At 44.7% G+C, this 19,805-nt stretch overlaps 1 protein-coding gene and 1 non-coding gene across 2 annotated transcripts in view; both read left to right on the top strand.

Annotated features, from left to right (window-relative positions):
* The window catches only part of LOC124711508 (nuclear pore complex protein Nup88), a 529,721-nt gene that overhangs the window by 232,604 nt on the left and 277,312 nt on the right, over positions 1-19,805 (top strand). The gene's annotated exons all lie outside the window — the stretch shown is intronic.
* Positions 4,415-4,489, top strand: Trnas-cga. The gene has a single exon. It is a non-coding gene; the product is annotated as a tRNA-Ser (tRNA).

The following is a 19,805-nucleotide window of genomic DNA, read 5'->3' as shown; positions in this document are numbered from 1 at the left end:
GTCTCCAATCGTGGGAAGATATTTTAGAAGCGAATCAGAGATTTCAGTTTTGTGCGGCTTACTGCCTTTCACGCGAAGCAGACGACTGGATGATAGGCAACACACATTGCATACCAACGTCACAGAGTGCCAACGCCGCGCCGCCTCTCGAGGGGCGTAGCCAGTCTAAACCCTTTGGATCCCAACAATACGGAAAAATTTAAAATTTTCACAAAATTAAACCTTTATTATCATAGTACGCAACGAACACAAGAAGAAAGTGGTTTCACTTTGGAACCACTGAGACATACAACTTTTGACCACCCACCATTTCACGTGATATATTTGAAAGTAGGTTAGCATTTCTCCTAGACGCAATCCCACATCTCGGAACTCTCATGAAGTCACAATGCCTAAAACAAATTATAGTCCTAAAGAAGAAGCAAAATGGGCCTAAAATTTAATAAATGTGTATCAAAAGTACTTACTGCCCCAGTGGTTGGATTTCGAAACCACCCATAGAAGCAGTAGTACAAGCTCAAATGTACGTTACAATAACTTAAGATAAATTTACTTTACTGTGTGTGTGTGTGTGTGTGTGTGTGTGTGTGTGTGTGTGTGTGTGAGAGAGAGAGAGAGAGAGAGAGAGAGAGAGAGAAGGAAGAAAAACGCATGGCACAATCACGTAATACAATCTTCGCGGCCGGCTGATGGTTTGAACGCGTGTTCCGAAGGAACGTTGCGACGTAATTCGAAATAACGCAGCCACTGCAATTTCGTATTTTTCCGTCGACACAAGGAAAGCAACTTTCAAGTAATATAACTCCCCTGTACTAGAATATACATATGGATATATGAGTAAGATACCAGGCACATGCTTATATATGGAAGTTGGGGTCCGGCCGTGATTCGTGCACGGATAGCCGAATCGATTAAGGCGTCTTCTTGCGTAAAACCGGAAATCCAGGTTCGAGTTCCGGTCTGGCAAAAATGTTCATTGTCGTCATTCCAGTGTACAGCCGATGTTGGTTCTTATTCGCAACTGCGAATGCGTATCCTGGAAAGAAATTATCACTGTATGATTGAAACTAAAAAGATACTCCTATCATGATCGGAAAAGAAAGTAGAAAAGCGTGTGATTCGTACATCCAAAAATTATCAATGTTACATTTGCAATAAGCATATAAATTTCACTTTTTGAAAGAACTTATGACTCAGTAAACTATATAAAATTGTGTGACGTTGCCGTGGCAATTCTTGAAGAGGAAGATCATTAAAACTATCTGAGCTTTTCCTTGAGTGGCATTTTGATTTACAATGGATTTTTCGTACTATCTGTCATTATTGTGAATAACGTTCTTACCGCATCCCTCTGTTACTGACCGCTCAGAAACGAGTACATGTTTGGGACTTCCTTCGTACTAGTTTTACGTAGAATATTGGTTGAAGCTTGCGGACTGTAGCCATCAGTCTCGAGAGTCCCAACCGAGCGAGCTGGCGCCGTGGTTAGCAAACAGGTCTAGCGTTCGGGAGGACGACGGTTCAAATCCCCGTCCGGCTAGCCCGATTTACTTAAGGTAACTGCTGGGATGGTTGCTTTAAAAGGGCATGGCCAATTTTGCATCCTCATCCTTCCCTAATCAGAACTTACGCTCAGTCTCTAATGACATCGTTGTGCTTCGAAAGTTTCAGATACCGACTGATTAGCCAAGACGTCGGAAAAGATACGTTTCTTCACATGTGTACTACCTTTAGTCGCGCGCGCATAAGAAGTATTGCCTAGTACTCAGTAGACGTCACAGTTTGGCGGCCTCTGCACCGAACTGCACTCGCGTTCAGCAGGCCCCCGCGTGTGTGTAAAATGGAGATTGGACCGTTTTATTGTCACTGCTGGTTATTCGGGCAGTATTCCCGGCGCTCGGCCGCTGATTTATGCGGGCCATAACACACTTGTCTTTTGGTTATTTCCTCACACTACGTGCCTTGTTTGCGGAGCGCAACTTTCGCTCTTTTGCCGCCTCGACCCTCCAGGGCGGGACTGCGAGAGGCCACGACGCCGCACCTCCCCGCCTGCTTACCCATCCCTCATTTTTCCGTCTTTCTCCACCCTTTATTCTCCTCGTCGTTCCCCGTCTTTATTTGTAAGCATTCGGCTTTGTTGTGTATGTGTGTGTCTAGGTTTTGTGGGTGGGAACTTTCCGATATTGGATGCTATTTGCATAAATCTATAAAATTGGCAGAATGGAGTTAACGACTTGGAGCGAGCAGTTCCCCTCCACCGGCCTGGCCACACCGCACTTCTCCATCCGTTCCACCACCTCCCCCTCCCCCTCCCACCTCACTCCCACGTTTCCCCCTTCTGCTTTCTTCTGCAGAGTGGGGCGGAGGGGTGGATCAGGTTCTGACGCTCGCCCGCGCTATGACAGGTCGTCGGCGAACGTTCGCGACTCTGCGGCGAAGTGGTGGTGACTCCAGGCGACTTTCTACGCTGACACAGAACTGCGAATTTATTCTTACTTTTGTTGACATTGGCATCTGACCGTACCACGTAACCGCATACAATCCCTAATCAAAAGTTTGAGGTTTAATCAAGTGCCTTTTACACCGTTTTTCTCCACCTCCTTCTGATCGCATTTTTCCGCCGTTGTCGTCAATCGCAATAGAAGAAAATTCCGGGCGATCGCTGTAACGACGCGGCATAGAGAGATGAGCTGCTCACCTCATTTCATGAAATAATTAATTATTCACTTATCCGTTACACAGAGAATTGGATAAGTTTTGAATAACAGCAATGTAGAGGCCGGTTAAGATTTCGTTGTTAGTTGTTCCCATACGGCGTATTGTTATGACTGAAATTGTATAACAAAATTAATTGGGAGCCAGTTGAAATTACGAACGTAGCTAAATCTGCGTTAAAGTGTTTGAACCTCTTTACGTTTTCAGCCTTATTACACAGTTATGATGGAACTTCTAGCATAAAATAAGTACCGTGTGCTTTCTCCTGTATACCATAAAACCATACGTTAGCCTATAAAATTACGACGTATTCGTATTTCACATCAAGGGGTATGACGAAAATAAACAATTTGTTAATAATTATAACGCAAACGTTACGAATGCGTAATAGTTGTCATCTTTTGATTACCATAAACATAATCAGTTTTGTATATAAGTGAGATACTTAAGTTACTGTGAGTATTAAGCTTTATTATATAGTATGTTGTATAAGTCATGTACAAATGAGGGACATCAGTGTACTGTCTTGCGTAGTGGCTACATGAATTCTGGTACCTAATACACAGTGCTTGCTGTAAGGAAGTGTACCAAATTTTATTCTACTTCAGCAACGTTCCTTATTTTCATTGCAGGCTCACTAACCCGGGTGAAAATTCAGACATAGCACGATTTGTCTATAATTTCTGTCGGTAGAATAGTGAAGTCACACTTGCCGGGGATTTTTCCTCCGTAAGACGCCCTCTTGCTGAGTATCAAATCTCGCAATCTTTCGGAGTGGCAGAACACTGTCCGACTGCTCCCCCTGCCCTGAAAATAAGACGTGCTATACATATTACTCCTTTGTGAAGTTGCTTCTGGACATAAGAAGAGGGTACCGACATGACAAACCTCGTGACCTTCACAAAGGTATAATTGTCCTGCTAAACAGCTGAGGCAGAGTTAGCAGCGGTTCACGCAGTCTGTTCTCTCCGTATGGACGCTTAAACTTGCGGTAGAAATAAGATATTTTCTACGAAAAGCTGACCAATTCTTGGAATACTAGTGTAAGTGAAATGGTATCTGCACAACATTTTTATAGTTTATTATTACAACAGTGCAAAGTTTACTATCTTGTGATTCTCGAACAGTTACCCTCCTTTTCAATGAACTTTCAGTATCCTCAGAAAAAAAGTTTTTTCCACTGAGCAACACAGCTACACTAATCTCTGAGGTAAATCAGGGACCTCTTGCACCATCCCCGAATGGACCAAACAAATGGATATCCGATCAGGCAAGATCAGCATTTCCAGAATGAGATTTTCACTCTGCAGCGGAGTGTGCGCTGATATGAAACTTCCTGGCAGATTAAAACTGTGTGCCCGACCGAGACTCGAACTCGGTACCTTTGCCTTTCGCGGCAAGTGCTCTACCAACTGAGCTACCGAAGCACGACTCACGCCCGGTACCCACAGCTTTACTTCTTCCAGTATCTCATCTCCTACCTTCCAAACTTTACAGAAGCTCTCCTGCGAACCTGCAGAACTAGCACTCCTGAAAGAAAGGATATTGCGGAGACATGGCTTAGCCACAGCTTGGGGGATGTTTTCAGAATGAGATTTTCACTCTGCAGCGGAGTGTGCGCTGATAGCTTCTGTAAAGTTTGGAAGGTAGGAGACGAGATACTGGCAGAAGTAAAGCTGTGGGTACCGGGCGTGAGTCGTGCTTCGGTAGCTCAGTTGGTAGAGCACTTGCCCGCGAAAGGCAAAGGTCCCGAGTTCGAGTCTCGGTCGGGCACACAGTTTTAATCTGCCAGGAAGTTTCAAGATCAGCATTGTTTGCAGGATGCTCCAACATTTCGAAATCCATATTCTGAAGAGTTTGAACTGTGTGGGCAGCAGTATGTGGAGGCGCTTTGTCACCCAAATGAAAGAATATTGTTTGACAATAGGCCTCGACGTTTGTTTCGAATTACAGGATTCAGCTCTTTACCATGCATATTTCTGTAATGCTGATTATTAACCCGTTTGCGACCTAGTGTTCCAGAATTGGCTCTTGTGTACCCCAAAATAATGTCACCCTTACTCTTTGTGCAGAGAGTTAACTCTTGAATACATTTTGACTGGAGATTCTGAGTGTTTCCACACCGTGCTCGTATCCGTAGGTTATTCAGTCAGGTCACAGATTTGCTCATTCCTGGCATGAGTAGCGGATGTGACTTAACGTTCTGTTCTTCTGCTCTTCCCTCGTCGTTCACGCTAGTTGGCCGGTTTTGAGTTGTTTAATCCATGCGTAAACATTTCGCTGAAGCGAAACTTTGTCCCTGTATTGTCCTGAAAGTCATCTGTGGATTTCAGCTCTTGACAAAAACGGTAGATTATGGAACGCTGTTCCTCACTGGTGCAGACGTAGTGGCGCAGCCATGTTTGTTTAGCAAGCGCGCAAAGCTAACTGTAGTTGTTACAATGCTGTATGTCTGCCACAAGCAAAGATAACCCTGCCACCCAACGGCAGGCTATAGCACTAAGCCGAACTGCCAACATAAAGACGATTAGAACGAAAAGTGCAAATACATGACTCAGCCTCGTAAAAACAATTTTTCTTCTTAGCCGTGTAGGGTGACTTTTTGTCAGTAATTTAGAGGGACGTAACCCTTTCCACTCGATTTTTTCCAATCTGTTCTTCCCCTGTGCTCGTAATATTTGCTCTGAAAGCAGCCTCTATTACATGCAATGAAATTGTGTGAAGACTGACTAAAACTATAGAACAGGACAAATTACACATACATTAAAACACTGAATATGTCACGTTTTGTGTTTCATTTCGTGTATTTCGTCGTTTAGATCCTATATTTTTTCATGGTGTAATTCTTTCCGAAAACTCTCACGGAGTCCCTTCTACCAGCTTTTATCTACGTGTTACAGCGTAATACTTACTGTTACCCTTTTCATTAGATTGAGTGAAACGCGGCTACTGTGGCAATCTCTTCCCGTCGTCGAAACTAGAGGGTCTTCCTCTCTTTCTTCCGTTTGTGTTCCGTAAACAGGGCTTTCAGAAGTGCCATTCTATATCTCTTGTGGCTTAACTCGAGTGTCTGGCTGGAAGTAGCATCCAGATTGTACAGAATGAAGCTATTAACTACTTCTACTACTTCCAACAGCCAGAAAAACATCTCAGACAACCACTTCTTTTAGTTGCATGATGAAGCTGTTCGATATAATGGTTACTACTACTACTTCTTATAGATTCTGCGTGTTCATCTCTATCAATTTCTGTGTTTTCACCTTCACTGTCACGGTTTTGTCGAATAATTACTGTTGTTATCGCTCAAGTCACTTATATCACTAACACTTTCTTCCACTATCTCCAGTATTGCTTTAGGATTGTCACGTAAATTCGCCATTTTTTGTTGTTAAAGCTCCGAACACCGGCTGCGCCCTTCGAAGTGAACTAGAAACTTGAACACGAAAAGTAGCGGTATGTGTTCAACAAATGTGTTTCCTCACAGTTATACCGCTTGCCAACAGATGTCAGAACACTGCCGTACAAGAAATTCGGCGGTGGGATCCCCGACATGCAAAGTACGAGTAACAGCGAATTGAAATTTGTGTCAGACGAAGCCCGACATGGTTGTATTGCGGTATTTACGCGGTCGGGGCTGCCCCGCCGGTCAAAAGCTAAGTGTTAAGAGTCGCTTACACTGGAGTTTTCTGTGCGTAAATTTTGTATTCGCATATACATGCCTTTTTTTTTTTTAAGTAGTTTACCACAGTTGTAGTAAATATAAGCATGAATCGTCTCTTATGTCGCTATTTCAGTATTCTGTTTGTTTAGAGCAAAACATTGTATGTTCTTATTAAAGTCCTCGATAAGTCTTCCGAAAGAGTCTTCTGCAGTTTTCTTCTTTTGGCGGTGCTTATAATAAGGAGCTCGATCATTTGCCACTGTGCCCAGTTCCTTGAAGGCGAGGGTCCTGCGGCCAAGGCGAAATTGAGAGGCGTTGTGGAGGGGGGCAGGCGCACCACACCTCGATCTTCTCATTATATCGTTTCATTTAACGTAAAAAATTACCTTCATTTTTTAAGAAATTAAGTGGATGGAAGGAAAAGAAACCGCGCACGGGCATCTGGGACGGGACGGGCTGGAATCATCTTATGCATCGAGCTGCGATCTCGCTCTCCCTTGCCACGTTTATCGTTCGCTGCGTATGCGGTAGTCATTATGTAGCCTCTTGACAAAAAAGGACGAGGAGGGCTCGAGAGGAGAAAGAGGAAACGGAGCTTCAGAAAATTGGAACTCTTTAATCCGTAATATTGCTTAATTTAAATGAACAAGGCGTTATAAATTATTGAAATTATTACTTTATAAAGGGAGATGCGGATCGTTTCAGCGCACATGGCCTCGGTGGAGAGGGAGATCTATCTGGCTGCTCCGGATCGCGCGAAGCTATTACCTAGTAATGAAATATACCCGGCATTATTTTTTTATCTTATAAGACCGTTGTCTAACCGAAAATTTATTGCCCGGATATTCGTTTACTCGGCAATTTTTTCCCCTTTTTTGCCCTATAGTCTTGCGCTATTATGGCGAATGCGGGTGAGGCGTGCTCCACCGTTTGAATCCCAAACGGACCTTTACGCGGGTGAGGTGGGAGTCTCGCATAATTCAGCCGCTCCGGCAATCTCCATTTCCGCGATCCGCGCCGCTCTGCCCGCCAGATATGGCCGCCCGCGTTAGCAAAATGCTCCCGAATGAATGGGGCCCACCATTTCCAAATTATAATACCAGTGATGCCCTTGTTAGGTACATAGCTTTCCATAAAAGAGTCACTTCAAAAGTACTGCTTTATGTGTAATTCGTAACTAATTCAAGCAAGCAATTAGCCAAATTATTCAGGTAAATATAACGAAAAGTGTCATGTAATGTGGGTGAAGCAATTGTTTGGTTTTGTTTTTTTTTTATTGAAAAATACATAAAACCATACAGCCGTGCGGTCTAAGGCGTCTTGCCACGGCTCGAGCGGCTCCGCCCTTCGGAAGTTCGAGTCCTCCCTTGGGCATGGGGGTGTGTGTGTTGTCCATAGCGTAAGTTAGTTGAAGTTAGATTAAGTAGTGTGTAAGCCTAGGGACCGATGACTTCTGCAGTTTGGTCCCACAGGAATTTACCACAAATTTCCAAAAACATACACTGGGCTGGCAAAAGTCACGGTATAAATTGTTCAAATGGCTCTGAGCACTATGGGACTTAGTTTCTAAGGTCATCAGTCCCCTAGAACTTAAACCTAACTAACCTAAGGACATCACACACATCCATGCCCGAGGCAGGATTCGAACCTGCGACGTAGCGGTCGCGCGGTTCCAGATGTAGCGCCTAGATCCGCTCGGCCAACTCGGCCAGCAGTCATGGTATAGCGATATTCACATATACCATTGGCGGAGTTGTCATCTGATTCATGTGAAAAGGTTTCCGACGTGATTATGGCCGCACAACGGCAATGGTGGTTCGAGCTAGACGGATGGGACATTCCATTTCGGAAATCGTTAGGGAATTCCGTATTTCGAGATTCGTATTGTCGAGAATGTTCCGAGAATACCATATTTCAGGCATTATCTCTAACCACGGACTACGCAGTGGGAGACGGCTTTCACTTAACGACCAAGAACAGCCGCATTTGTGTAGAGTTGTCACTGCTAACAGATAAACAACACCGCGTGAAATTACCGCCGAAATACATGTGGAACGTATTCGTTGGGGTACTGCGGCGAAATTTGGTATTAATCGGGTATGTCAGCAGACGGCCGATACGAGTGCCATTGCTAACAGCATGACATCGCCTCTCCTGGGCTCGAGACCACATCGGTTGAACCCAAGGAGACTGAAGAACCGTGGCCTTGTCAGATGAGTTCCGACTTCAGTTGGTAAGAATTTTATGGTAGGGTTCGATTGTGACGCTGACCACCCGAAGCCATGGACCCAAGTTGTCCACAAGGCATTATGCAAGCTGGTGGTGGGTCCATAACGGTGTGGGCTGTGTTCGTTTGGAATGGAATGGAATGGGTCCTCTGGTACAACTGAACCGACCATTGACTGGAAATGGTTGTGTTCGGCGATTTGGAAACCATTTACAGGCATTCATGGGCTTCATGATCACAAACAACGATGTAGTTTTTGGGGACTTTATTTATTTAATCGTATGGCTAGCCCCTCCCCCCTCCTTCCCCCGTCGTATAGACCGTTCGCCGGGTGCCGGTCTTTCAATTTGACGCCACTTCAGCGACCTCCAGTCGATGAGGATTATAGGATGATGATGATAATGACAGCACAACACCCTGTCCCTGGGTAGAGACAATTCCCCGACCCAGCCGGGAATCGAACCCTGGCCCAGAGGATTGACAGTCCGTCACGCGGACCATTCAGCTACCGGGGGCGGACAGTTTTTGTGGATGACAATGCACGATGTCCCCGGTCCACAGTTGTTCACGATTGGTTTGCGGAACATTCTGGACAGTTCGAGCGAATGCTTCAGCCACCCAGATCGCCCGCCATAAATTCCATCGAACATTTACATTACGTAATCGAGAGGCCATTTCGTGCACAAAATCCTTCGCCGACTACAACTTCGCAATTATGAACGGTTATAGAAGCAGCTTGGCTCAGTATTTCTGCAACAAACTTTCGACGACTTGTTCAGTCCATGGCACGTCGAGTTGCTGTATTAGGCCGGGCAAAAGCAGGTCCGTCACGGTATTGGGAGGTATCCCATGACTTGTCACCTCAGTATATCCTCTTTTATCTCTACGTGCAACGGCGTGGCTGTAATGAGATGGTTTCACTCACCTCATTAACCTCCGCATTTCCGCTGCGACACACGTCCGTCCAAAAGCCCCGAGACTGATTTTGTTGCTCACTTATAAGCGACATCAGCGCAGTAACTGCAGTACCAGCCTTAACTAACAACTGTAAGCAGCAGATGTTCCTTGGACCAGTGAGCTGCGAACAGGCGGTGCTGAGTAGCGGCCGTGCGGCTGTAGTGTGTATCAACGTGATTGTGTCACAAACCACAATGGAGAAACATATGTAAAACAAGAGTTGTTTTAAATGAGAGAAAAATGTGTGCACCTTGACTCCCGAACAAAAACGGCGCGTGGACGCCTGCCGCGACTTGATTGGAATGCAAAGCGCGGACAATTCCTTTTGTGGAGAAAAAAAAATCACTGCAGATTACGAGGCTGCGTGTTACCAATACGAACCTACCACAGAACGACGAAGTGCAGGTATTCATATGAATGGGAGTCAACGCTTTGACCGTGAGCCATTGTAACGCGTGAGTTGAACATCGTTCCAAAGAAGGACGTTTCTTACAGTTTTCAGTGGTTGTATGAACGTTGTGTTTTTTGTACTCAAGTGAGGCACACAATGTAGAAAACCTGAAGCAATAAAACCCCATTCATAACGTTTATTTATTTTTTATTAATCCAGTCTCTGCAACTTACTGGACTGGAGGGGGAGGTATATTCGCAGAATAGCCAAATTACAGAACTGGTTTCAAGACCGTACTCTAATTGCAAAATGTCTCTGCTGAACTGCCCAATAATTATTATTTAAAATTCTGCAGTAATTTTACATGCGTGACGTACACCTTCTCACTCATGAACGCAATTACACGCTTTTCTCTGGTTGGCTGATTCTAGTCTTTACCAGCGCCTGGAGTGCGTGTTTTCACATGACAAAGAAACTCTTCTAATTGACCAATCATAATTGTGAAATATAATTTGTATAAACGGCCAAAAATTATTTCCATAATGCCAAACCAACGTCTGATAGCCATATAATCATCACATTTTTCCTTTCACTTAAGTGTACGTGACCGAATCCTCTATAGAAAACAGTATTTCACATGCTTAGACATTCTTAATTGGTCACAAATTCAAGATTAGTCCTTCACATTCAGCCCACACACATTCTAGTAATATGCAAACTGTAATTTGTTTTAGATTACGGATAATGTATAAGCGTGTCGCTCCTGCACTCCGAGCCCCTCTTTTGAGTTAGCGCTGCCCTACATTGTGACTCGTCCCACTGTTATTAAACACGAATGGTTGCTGGTCCCTCTGGGCAGCATGTGTTCCCTAATTAATTTAACTTGAAGATGCTAAACAGGCTTTTTTTGGTAAATTCGACTGTTTTGTCGTTGCGATTAAATGATACTGCAATTTTAACTCGCACCCGCCTACCTGTACATCTGCACCTACACTTAAATGCCTGGCAGTGGGTTCATCGAACTACGTTCAGACTATTTCTCTGTGGCGTCGCAGCCAGTCTTAAAGAATTCCGCCCCCCGCCCCCTCCCCATATCAAGAGAAATAGTTATGAAATGACAACATATAGTAAGCTTAAGTGAAGTAATATTTAATTTTATTCTTACTGGCAGCAATGTAAAACAGCGATGCATGAACTTCGTAACTACTACCAAGATAAAATATACACTAAGATGATAATGTTGAAGTACTGTTCAAAGACGTGTACCAGTGTGAACAGATCTCTTGTCTCTTGCGCTTGGGTTCTGGTCGTTCTTGTCTCCTGCTATCTCACTCGCTCTTATCATCTTACTCTCCCTTACGGTATTGCCTCTGTTATCAGTGCCGATACGAGGTTGTCGCTTGGCTGTGGTAATTGATGTGTCGTGATATCTTTGTCACATTAAAAAATTCAAAAAATATTTCTGCATATCGACTGTTATTTAATCAACCTTTCAGTGAAAAGTATAGTAAAAGCATACCAGTGAAAGAAAGTGAAATATTTAAATACGGAGACTTTCTCGTTTGGTTCGCGATCTTTCTATGAGCCATTTTGTGCGTGATTACCATTTAATTGTTACACTCGTTAGAACCTACAGTCATATTTATTTTTCGAAGTCCCATAATCTTTCTGGTTAATGTTTTCCGAAAATGAAAAAAAAAATCATTGTTTCGTTCCTGTTCTTATAACGTTGCCGCCCAAGATAGCGTTTTCAATAAATAATTTACCTAATTTCAAGTTTGCTTGTTATTAGATTTTATAGTTAACTTAAGTTTTACGTAATATTAGAGGCAGTAACGTTATATCTCTACCGTTCCATTCTCAGATAGGCTCGGGAAAACGCTTCTTTCCGAGCGAGCTCTAATTTGTCTTATTCTGTCGTGATGATAGTTTCTCCCTATGTAGGCGGGAGTCAACAAAATATTTTCACATTCAGAGGAGAAAGTTGGTGATTGCAATTTCATGAGAAAATCTCGCCGCAACGAAAAAGCGTTTATTTTAATGATTGCCACCTTAAGTCGCGTAACACACCTGTGACAGTCTCTACCCTATTTCGCGATAGTACAAAACGAGACCCCAACAGTTAAGTGGTCAGCGTGTGTGACTGCTACGCGGCCGACCCGGCTTAAATTTCCAGCAAGAGTAGGGATCTTTTTTTCCTTTGGGGAACGTTGTGCAATCAGCCTCCTGATGCCAACAGTGGAACTACGTCAGTAGCGGCTCGCAGGTCTCGAAAGCAGGCAGAAGCCGGAGGAGCGGTGTGCCCGACCCCATGCCTTTCTGCGAGAGGCGTTCAGTAAATAATGCAACTCATTTTTCTCTGCCAGTTTCGGTTGAAATAATGCGAAATTTGTTGTGGAGCATCGTCGAATGTTCCCGCTTGAGGGTCTCATGAAATTCTGACAGGTGGCGGCGCTGTACGTAGCCTTCAAAATCTCGTCTCGAACGGAGGGGCGTTCCAAGCAGAGAACTGTCATTGAGTTTCTTTTGGCGGAGGAGTATCGCAGTTATTCACTGGCGGTTGCAGAATTTCTACGGAGATCTGGCAGTGAACAAAGGGACAGTGAGACGTTGGACGAGGCCCCTGCCATAATCGCAACAAGGTCGCACACACCTGTCCGGTCTTCCGCGTGCCGGCGGCCGCCCACAGCTGTGACTCCAGCAGTACTGCAACGTGCGTACACTCTCATTCAAGGTGACCGACAGATCACAATCGAACACCTTGGTGCACAGTTAGACGTATTTATTGGTAGTGCTGATGCACACGTCCACCAGTTGCCAGCCTACAAAACGTCACTGGACTGTTTATTTTTGGTCTGCGCACTTCACAGCTTCTGTGGGTCTCCTGTGCAAGAACACCAAAATGAAAATCTCCGCTCGAAACAACCTACTTCGCAAACTAGCGGGGACACAGTGGGGATCACATCCACAAACCATTCGCTGTTCTGCAGTGGCACTTTGCTTTTCTACTGCTGAATATGCTTCTCCAGTCTGGTACAGGTCATCTCATGCCAGACAAGTAGACATTGCTCTCAACGAAACCTGCAGGTTGATCACAGGTTGCTTAAGATCTACCCCAACTGATAACCTCTACTGCCTGGCTGGAATAGCGCCACCATGGATACGCAGAATAGTGGCTGCCAACAAGGAGAGACTGAAAGTGGAACAGGACAGTGCCCACCCACTGCACGGACATAATCCACCACAGCAACGGCTGAGATCGCGAAAGAGCGTCCTGAAAACATCCGAGAAGCTCACCATTTCACCAGAGAAGGCAAGGCTGGAGTTATGGAAGAAGTCGACGCCTCACCTGCAGACGCCAGAAGCTGAAGAACTACCACCTGGACACAACGAGAGCTGGATGGTGTGGAAATCTTTAAACACATTACGATCAGGAGTTGGACGATCCAGAGACAATCTGAAGAGATGGTGTTTCATAACAGAAGATACGTCCTGTGATTGTGGACAAGAAAAAACCACAAGCCACATGCTCCAGTGCCTTTTGTGCCCTACATCCTGCACGAAGATTGATCTCCTGCAAGCCACTCCAAGCGCTTTGGAGGTTGCAAAGTACTGGGCACATGTAATATAAATACAATTTGTGTATATATATGTACATATTTATTGGTGTGTATGGCTACTGTAAATTTGTATGTTTCTGATTCGAGAATAAAATTGGACTCTTCTTCCTTATCCAGCCTACATCCTGGATGTCACACTCGCTGACTTCCATCAAATGGTTCAAATGGCTCTGAGCGCTATGGGACTTAACTTCTGAGGTCATCAGTCCCCTAGAACTTAGAACTACTTAAACCTAACTAACCTAAGGACACCATACACATCCATGCCCGAGGCAGGATTCGAACCTGCGACCGTAGCGGTCGCGCGGTTCCAGACTGTAGCGCCTAGAACCGCTCGGCCACCCCTGCCGGCCTGACTTCCATCCAAACATCCCAATGAAGGATGCACGCCCCGGGAAACAGTACGTGGAAGATGGGGAGGTTATTAATGCGGCAAGATGTTGGGTGCAAAGCCGACCACTAGAGTGGTGCCATGCGGGCATACAGGCCCTGTCAGAGAGGTGGCGTAAGGGTGTCGCGTTGAGCGGCGATTATGTTGAAACATAGGGTCTTGTAGCCCAACGGATGGGGAATAATCTGGTGTACTGGAATCCTGAATAAAACTGACCTGTATTAAGAAAGCTTTTGTTGTACTACTTATTGAACGGTCCTCGTATACCGCATTTGAATGACGCAGTGGCTGGCAGGGGGGTCGCTCATTACCGAATGGCCCGCCAGGGCCAGTGGGCAGAGCTAGCATAGAGTTAATACCTACAGCGACGACGAAAGCGCGCAGACTAATTGATCGCGGCCGGCCGGAAACACAGACTGTCTTATTAGCGCGCTGGTTAACAGCGTGTGTCGACAAGAGCGGCAGCCCCGCCGGGTCGCGGACACAAAGTAAAAAGCAAAAAGGAAAAAAAAAGGTACGTGTTTGGCGTCGCGGTCGTGTTTGCTCTTCGTGCAGGGCGCGCTTCCGCCGTTCGTGACGGAGCTGTTCCGCCGCCGAAACATTACGCGGCCGCCGCAGTCCGCGCCCAATTTATCCGCTGCGACCCGCGCACGCACGCACGGTCCGGCATCGCAGCTCATTACGCCGCCACGCGATGCCTGCGCGTATATACCTGCGCGGGCCTCGGGGCGCCGAACGGGACAGCGCGCATAATTATGAGTCGGCTCCGCCCCGCCGCCCCGATCCCGCCTTATCGGCGGACTCGTATCGCTGCCGCAGGGACATCGGCGCCCCGTCTTGCGACTGGTATCGGCCGACTTGCCCGAACTTTGGCAGCCGAGACTTGTCTGCGCTCTTTAATGGCGCAACATGTACAACTTTTCCGGCCTCGTTAAATCGCCGGGCCCGTACTTCCGGATAATAGCGTAGCAAAATCAGGGCGTTCTTGTTCGCTGTTTAATTACCTCGGAGGAAATGTTGACGGCGACATCTCCTGTCCCTTTGCGGCTAGCAGACGGGTACTTGCTGCAGTATCAATAATCCCGACTTTCGCAGAGAACTCTGTGATTATCGCCTAAACTGCGCTTTAGATTTTGCTTGCGATTACTCTTCTAACGTTGATGTTCCCTTTTAATATTAAATACTAGGATATCCAGCGTTGCCCAATTTTCAGAGACAGTCATAAGATGTTAATTACCATCAGTCATTAAATGTTAATTATCACATTATTGTATCTGCATGAGATCCACCGTTAAGCAACACAGGCGTGCAATGCGGGCTGCCGCCTCTCTAGCCCGCTGGTTTCACCACCGCTGAAGATGTAGGTCAGTCCGCAGTAACATAAGCGCACAGAATTGTTGTCGGCCACATCACCCACAGCCGCCACTGATCCGCGTGACGCGAGAGTCGCCACAGTTAGCGATGCCACTGTGCCGTCCATCTTCAACTACTCAAACTCGGAAAATGAATACAGAGTGACATTTCTTATGACGCTAATACTACATTTATCTAGTATGTCACGAAACTCATCAAAATTTACAAGCAATAAGCCGCTACGGTAAGACAAAGTTCATGGCGCTTCAACTCCACTTAAATTCGAAAGCAACACCAGATGGGTTACCTTGCACTTAATGCCAGATATGTAAGTTACATCCCACATTTCACTACTAACAGGACATATTTGGCGTCGAAACGAGCGCAGCTCAGAATTATTCAAACACAGGTTTTAGTGTGAACCTTTCATGTACTTCCAGTCGTTCTATTTCTACACATTTCTATATTGTAATTTTCTACACAGGGCCCACTGCACTCTTATTTGAAAATTTTCGCTTAGTATCACTGATGGCAGTACTAAAATCCGAAACAATAGCATTACTAAAATCCAAAGCTACAATCTAATTCATTCAGTAATAACAAACTCGCCCTTGTAAGAACACTTCCAGTACAACGCCACTGAGTATCGCTGAATTGGAGTCACGTGATGACGATGAAAGTCCTAATGACTGACTGGTTGTATTCGGTTCATGAGCGTATGTAAAGATCATGTATTCTTGCTACGCGGGGCACGTTAATTGCTGAGGCTCTCTCGGCCACGACACAGAACACCGAGCGGTTCTAGGCGCTTCAGTCTGGAACCGCGCGACCGCTACGCTCGCAGATTCGATTCCTGTCTCGGGCATGGATGTGTTTGATGTCCCTAGGTTAGTTAGGTTTAAGTAGTTCTAAGTTCTAGAGGACTGATGACCTCAGATGTTAAGTCCCATAGTGCTCAGAGCCATTTAACTAACTTTTGTCTGTCTGTCTGCAGGTGTGTGTCTGCAGTGCTGGTACACAATGAAGTACGGCGGCACGCCGCACTTTGATGAAGTGAAATATCCAATTGGTTTCTGTAACCTTCTGGATTGGTCTGACACCGCTGCAATATTTCCGTTGCTGCGGAAAACGAATTATCGCACAGCAATCCTCTTTCTGTGCCAGCTGCGTAATTTTATTTGGACTCCTGTGGTAGCATTCTGCGGGACTGTAGCGCTGGCATTTTAGCGTGTACCTCCAGTACAGGCATGTACCTGCAAATAAACAGAGTGATAATTAAAACTATATGACTACTCAGATTGTGAAATGAATGAAATCAGTCCATATTGTTATATCTTCGCATTAATATTAATTCAACGCAAAAATTGATTATTTGCGATATTTTGCGTTTCCTCTCAAAGTGCAATAATAAATAAATTCATGGGGGAAATTACTACGGAACAAACAACATAAAGTTGACCTTCGGGGAAACACGAACGTTTCAGATCCCCTGCGATTATCGTGAATGGGAGCACAGTCGTACTCGATCAGTTGTGCTTTCATTTTACCGTCTTACTTCCTGTACCCCTATTTCATCCTAGGAGAGCTTGGAATGTCATAATCTCGCTGTTTCCTTATACTGGATACTTCGACAAATACTGTGTATAATCTATTAGGTCAAAAGGCCACTTCCCATGAGAAATTAGATCGTGTCTCACAAGGCCACGTAACGTAATAAATTAGATCATTTTTCTTCAAAGTTATGTTAATAAGTACTTTTCGTTTGGGTGGTAGCTGTTTCCTGTGGACATTGCCTCCAGGTGTGTATAACCATAAATAAGCATTACTAAACAGCATTCCCTGGCAGATACGTAGTGTAGCCTTCACTTATTGTTAGCGCAAAGGGAAATTGCATTGGAATGTACAAACTGAAGAACAGGGCTTTAAGATGATGTCACTGTACGCGGTGCAAATAAAACGACGTGTGGCATATATAATTTTAATGTGTTTAGAAGAGGTAAAAAGAAACACGCTTCTAAGTGATAAAAACAAGGCAGGTGCATTATGATCCGTCTTCGGTTACAAATTAACATCGTCGTGAGCAAGGCACCCAGTGACCGTACTCCGCTGACAGCTCCTGAATGCAGTTTTAAAAGAGTAAACATATTATTTATTTGGGATGGATCCTTAGCGAACAGGACAGAATAGAATCGAAAATAAGATTAAGGCAAGAATCCCAGCAGCAAATTGAGCATATTTTGACGTGCAGAACGCGCTGTGCGGTAGAGCCCTCCCGAGTTGTTTTAAAATCAGAATATACCAGAGTGTAATTCTCCTAGTAGCTCTGTACGGGGCTGAAACATTTAGATTGAGGAAAGCAGACAAACAGAACCTGATAGTCGTCGAGAGAAAAATATGAAGGGAAATATTTGGCTCCAAGTGGGACTCCCACTCTCAGGACTTGAGGATCCGGGAAAAAAAAGTAAACGGACGACATTGTCATCAATATCTCTTAAACAATATTCATCACACGGCAGTTTGAACACCGTGTCTGAACATCACTAGTATTAATGCCTTCACTGACCCCTAGCAGCGAAACGGTGCACATGTCACATTTGGCAATTGAAAAAAGTAATTCTTTTCATGTCCTCCACGTCTTCTTCGGCTTTAAACCATCAGGTTGGTTAGCAACAGCTCGCCATCCTTTTATATCTTCGGCATTCCTGTTCGAGAGGTATATTAGTGGTGCAGCTGGTATCTTCCACGATCTGGTTTACGTAGTCCAGTCTCCGTCTGCCTCTTGTGTTCTTATTGTATGCTTTCCTGCTTCTCCGAGTGCCCATGTTTCACATCCGTTCAGCTTAAGACGCACGTTGCACAAACAGCTGAAACCAAATATTGGGAACACGAATTATTAGGATTTAGAAGTAGCTGGCTCGGTTAATTATTCTGCGAACGTGAGTTTTAAAAATCAAGGGTGGGCCAGTCTTGTTCTCACTGGCGAATAGGAATTCGTGATATAGCCACTAGGCTCTGTATAATTACTACATCAATAGTCACATCAGTGAGATAGCCAATGGCGGCTGCACAGATCACATCCAAGCCAGCTAATTCTGATCATGAAACAAAACTCACCGACACTTCTTAGAGGTCTTTCTTTAGATTTTTCACTCTGCAGCTGAATGTGAAAACGTTTCTTCTCTTATTGAAAACAGTCTTTGACTGGTAGATTCGGCTTGCAGTATTCTTCTTTGATCTTCCATCTGACGTGATATTACTCCCTAGGTAGGCGAAGGATTCAATGCTCTACAGTTGCTCATTGTTAAGTGATCTTTGGGCAACGGTGTTATACTGACCACTAAGATTTTTGTTTTATTAATTTCCATGTTATAGGCATAGTTTAGGATGGTTTCAATATGTTCCGCATCTTCCCATAACACTGCATTATCATAATCAAATCTCTATATGTCAGTGGATGTTAATTCCTTGTACAGCTCCTAGTTTTTCTCCCTGACTCCATCAGTTGTCCTCTGAATATGTCCATTGGAAAAGACGGGAGAGAGTGAGCAGCCCTGTCGTACATCCTGCTGAATGGTTGCTTCGTCTTGATGTTCTTCACGTCTTATCGAAGCCACCTCTTCTCTACACCGTCTCTTTATCACTCTTCTAAACTTACACTTCATGTTGCGCTACCTCTGTATCTCAAAAAGTCGTTGCCAGTCTATCCTGTCAAACACTTTTTCTAAGTCGACGATAGCAATGTGTGTGTCGCTAGCCTTCTTTAATTTTCGTAAGCCGATTTCTGCTTGTAGGGAGGCCACACTTCTTCTAAAGCCGTATTGGCCGTCCGTGATCATTGCACAAACCCCGCCTTCGACGCTACCCACAATGGAAGAGTTCAAGATCTTGGAAGCGTGTGTCAAATTGTGGAAACGTAGTTTTTACACACTGTGTATAAGGCACAGGAGGAAATTTTTATTATCTCGCAAAACTTTCAAGCATTTCTACTGAGTCCCAAAGGTAGGCAGTAGGCAGATGCCAGACGTAGGCAGTATGCCACAGTTTCAGTGCTCAAATATTTCTATCTTTCCATGTGCGAAAGAAGCCATGGCTTAAAGAATGTCGTAGCGCCTTACTGCAGAAGAAAACACGCTTCGGTATTTTATGTTAGAAAAAAAAAAATCGGATGAATGAAGGGATGCACGACAACATTTATAACAGGTTTTGGTGTATCTCAACGACGAAAAAATATGATTTTGGGAAACCAAAACCGGTTACAAATTTTAAAAAATAGCAATCTGAACTGTTTTTGTTTCATGATCGCGAAATTAGATAGTAGTTCTCCTTGAGAGAGGTGCACTGGGCTGTAATTCGGAGGACCATGCTCTCTCTGATTTATATTTAATTAGCGTGGGGCTCAGAGACGTTAAACCTGAACCTTCGTTTTTTCGTGATAAATAAGCCACAGATGTCAGAGTATAGAGAACTGCGTTTTTTTACGTACGCTTCTG

Source organism: Schistocerca piceifrons, chromosome 8 (genome assembly GCF_021461385.2).
Source record: "Schistocerca piceifrons isolate TAMUIC-IGC-003096 chromosome 8, iqSchPice1.1, whole genome shotgun sequence".
NCBI lineage: Eukaryota > Metazoa > Arthropoda > Insecta > Orthoptera > Acrididae > Schistocerca > Schistocerca piceifrons.
This window is presented reverse-complemented; position numbering and strand designations above follow the sequence as displayed.